Consider the following 4,307-nt stretch of genomic DNA (forward strand, 5'->3'; position numbering starts at 1 on the left):
TCAAATATCACCTTTCAGTGAGGCCTAACCTAATCAACCTGTTTAAGATCACAACTCGCAACACCTCTCCTTATAACCCTGATACCCAAACTCAGCTTTGTTTTCTCTTTTATCACATCCTAAATACCATATAATACCATATACTTTAATAATTTTTTATGTTTATTGTTCTTTTCCATCTTATCCAGATAGACTATAAGGCCCGTGAAGACAGATTTCTCTGTTTTGTTTATTGCTGTATCCAAAATCCTAGAACAAGGCTCAAAATAATAAATATTTATTGAATTGATGCAATGTCTTTCTTAATTTCTTTGCCCAAGACCTCTCACTTGTATTTAATCATAAGAAAAGTGAATCATGGAAAGGGAGGGACCACCCATGCTGACTGCAAAACAGTAATGATACATCATCATAATAAAGTTAACCAAATGAATTTTGAATTTTAAAATGCCAACTGTTTTATTTAATATGTTTGTGGGGGAAAATGTCTAAAACTTGGAAATAAGCAAAAGAGGTAGGTGTTCTTTCAGTGCAAGACTAGGATTATCTTTATTTTGATTATTTGGGGGATTACATAAATTAAACCATTTATTATAGGCTAGCAATGTTTCAAATTGTGGAACTTCCAATGGCCTTTCAATTCCTTGTCTTCGAATGGCAGACTTTACTGTGAGGGCAGAAGTGGTGTTGTAGGTCCAGGAACTGCGGTGCCAGATCCCACAGCTCATCTCTTCATCTTGGTTTTGCCACAGAAGGAGCAAGTGTACTTGGTGTGCTGGCTAATTTCCATTTTCTTCACCATTTTCCTGAGGGAGTCACCTTAACAGGTCCCATATTTACTGACCCGACCTTCCTGGTGCATTTTGCCATATCACTGTTAGGTCAGAACACATAGAGCTAGGTTCGACTTTAAATCACCTGGGTTAGCCCAGCCAGTGTGGTTCAGTTGGCTGAGTGTCTGCCCATGCACTAAGAGGTTGCCGGTTCGATTCCCAGCCAGGGTAGGAGGCAGAAGATGTTTCTATCACTCTCTAACCCTCCCTTCCTCTCTCTGAAATCAATTTTTTAAAAAAACATATACAATTGCCTGGATTATTTTCAATTTTGTAGGGACAGAGGTTAACATGTAGGTATTTTGTTCAGCAAAAATGCAAATAATGTCTGTCTAAGAAGAGATGACCACAAAGGTTTATGGTCCTTTTGGACATTAATCTTGTATTTAACCTAACAATCTATTAAATTTCTTCTAGCTTCTCAAAACTCTTTGGACTAATGTAGCATCTTACTGGTTTTCTCATTAACTTATGAGATGAATAAAATCTTTGATATGTCCTCATTCTATATATCCGTGAGAGTCTTTAATAAGCCTTTTTGAAATTTCTGTTTTAACATGTTCAATGATATTTGTCTTTTTCAGTATTTAGAAACTACAGTGAAATGTCTCAAGATCTTGGAAAAGAGAAATAAGATCATCAGCTAGAACATAAAAGAAAACTATATCATGTTCATTAACACAAAGATTCAATATAATATAGTTGTCATTCTTCATAAGTTAATTTATAAATTTATCATAATCCTAACAAAGCACCAACAAGTTTTTTTCCTGTTTGTTTATTTGTTGTTTGTTTGAATTTTAAAATACTGCTAAAGTTTATTTGGGAAAAATTAACATAAATAGTCAGGAAACCAATGAAAGGGAAGAGCTATAAAGATTAGCCTTACCAAACATTAAAACATATTATAAAGCCGCAACAAACCAATACTGGCACCTGAATAAGTAGATATATCAACGAGACTAATAAAAATACACCCAGATAGATAAGGGGATAAATACATAATTTAAAATATAACAAAAGTAGCACCTCCAAACTGTGGGTAAAAGATGGTTCATCCAGTAAATGAAGTTGGGGTAAAGCAGGGGTGTGGGAGGCGTAGGTTATGTTGGATATATACCTCACATTCTAAACCAAATGGCTTCAAGATTTCACTGTAAAAGATGAAATCATATGTACTAAAAGAAAATCTAGGAGGATTTCTTTATATCTTTGAAGTAGGGAAAACCTTTCTAACTATGACTTAAAATCCAGAAGCCCTTCCTAAAATAATCAGTAAATTTAAAGCTCTTTTAAAAGTATGTGTATAGTGTGTGTGTGTATAATTTTCTCCCACATGCAAAACACTCTACACAAAGTAAAAAGATAACCAAGAAACTTGGCAAAGTATCCACAACTCATCATAGACAAAGGGGCTAATCTCATCTAGCATATTAGGGATATTCTAGCAGGTTATTTAATCCCCTGGCCCTGTTGCCAATGGAAATGGGGTCCTTACATGGAGCTGCAAGAAAAGCATTTTCAGGGACCCACACATGGAAGGATAAGGTATAGGGTAAGATTTATTGGGATTGAAATAAATGACTGACCCCAGGCTCTCGATGTCTCATCTCAGTCGGTCCCACTGTGGAAGAAGTCCAGCCTCGTCTTCATTAAGCCCAGAAGTAGGGTCAGGCTCCAGAAATTCTGTGCCATTGGTTGAGTGCATGCCAAAGCTTAGTCTAGTTCAGTCTCTATCCTGGTCCAACTAGCTTAATCTGTCCCCAGCTGCACTCTAACCGGCACTGCGTTACTCTACCTGGGTTCATGCTTGGAGCCCACGTGGCTGCAAGGCCCTCATGACTGCTGTGCAGAGAGAATGCAGGAGCACACGGACTCGCTCGTGCTACCCAGAGAGAGAGAGATGAGGAGCTCGCCTCTGTAAGGCTCTGATTCTATTATCTCAGGCTTGAGAAGGACCAGGCACCGTTCCAAAGCAACCAATCACTTTCCCAATCCTTTCTAAGCTTGTGCTAGGCCCTCCCCCTAACCAATCTAACCCTTTCCCAAGCTAGACACCTCCCTTTGTGGTCACCGTCTTGGCTCCTACTGCACATGCCACAAAGTAGAACGACCTCCCCCTGTGCCATCTTGGCTTCTACTGGGCATGTGTCCAGCAGAGGAATTTCTCCCACTTGATAATTATTTCCCCCCTTTGGTAATTCTAGCTAATGACTAGTAACACCCTTCCTGACCTTGGGGATTAGGTCCCGAGGGAGGAGGGTGCAGCAGTCCCCTGGACAGCCTATGAATGCTGCGACTTCCTAGTGAAGCAGGCTTATTGTCCCACTCAGCCCCCTAGTTTATTATATATAATGTCTAATTCCCTTTGCTCCCTTCCTTTATTAATATCTAGCTACCTATTCTAGAAGTCTTACCTGGTTGCTTAATCACCGAGTGACAAAAAGGTAGAATTTTTATATTGCCAGAATTTACTCTTATATTCACCTGATTCTTTCTTAATAAAACCAAATTAATAGCACTTTCTCTCATCTTCAAGTGCAGTTCACAGGAGTCTAAAGTGTGCAACAAAATAATTATTACTGAAATACTCTATTTTCTCAGTACCATAAGTATAATAATATGGTCCAACTTTGAAAGTCCTGCTACTTTCTGTAAGGGATGTGGTTTAGGATCGGTGAGAACAGGGGAAATCACCCACATAACCCAATGAAAGAGGAGTGAAGACACCGTTCTTATAAAAACAAACAATACAGAGAAATACTTTGTCATCATTTGCTGCCCTTCCCTCCCTTTAGGTCATTTGAAGCTGTAGTTAGAAATATATGTGATTTTGAACCAGACCTTGAGATTTTTTCAGACCCAGAAGAGAAATTTGTTTAGCTGAACTGCTTGCTCAGTGTACAATGAAGAACTGATGTTCACAGTATAGCTGCTAGTGGAAATGAAATAATCTGTATTGACACATTTGGAAGTTTCACATCTTTTTCCACTTAACATGTTAACTTGATAATTGCCAGAGTGATGATTTTTCCAGTGACACATCTCCCTTTGTCAATATTTAGACCCGAGTGTAGAAAGCTTATCTAACACACCTGGCTAATTTTCGCTTCATTTAAAAATAAATGAAACATGTTTAGCTTGCTGGGTTAGAACAACAATAAAAAAAAAAAAAAAGAGGTTCATAAGTAATTTTCTCAAAACACCTTTAATGATAATAGGAAAATAAATGTAAAGAAGTAATTTTCTTCATTAACTGTATTTGATCAGATTTAAAATCTTAGTTGGAGTATATATTAAGATCATTTTATGGACTTTGAGACTTTCTTCTTTTTTTTCAAGAAAATTCTTTGGGAACTCAAAAAAAATCATTGGGAATATTTAGTCACCTCCGATTTGGACTTTGCAGCCTTGGAAGGCCCTGCCAGTGTTTGGTTTTTTTGTTATTGTTTTGGGCTGCCCCACTTGTAATCC

General features: G+C 37.7%; 1 pseudogene; it reads right to left on the reverse strand.

Annotated features, from left to right (window-relative positions):
• Positions 1–488: 488 nt before the first annotated feature.
• On the reverse strand, positions 489–870 carry LOC148094206 (large ribosomal subunit protein eL43 pseudogene; annotated as a pseudogene).
• Positions 871–4,307: the final 3,437 nt, after the last annotated feature.

Source organism: Miniopterus natalensis, chromosome 1 (assembly GCF_054644295.1).
Source record: "Miniopterus natalensis isolate mMinNat1 chromosome 1, mMinNat1.hap1, whole genome shotgun sequence".
Classification (NCBI taxonomy): Eukaryota; Metazoa; Chordata; class Mammalia; order Chiroptera; family Miniopteridae; genus Miniopterus; species Miniopterus natalensis.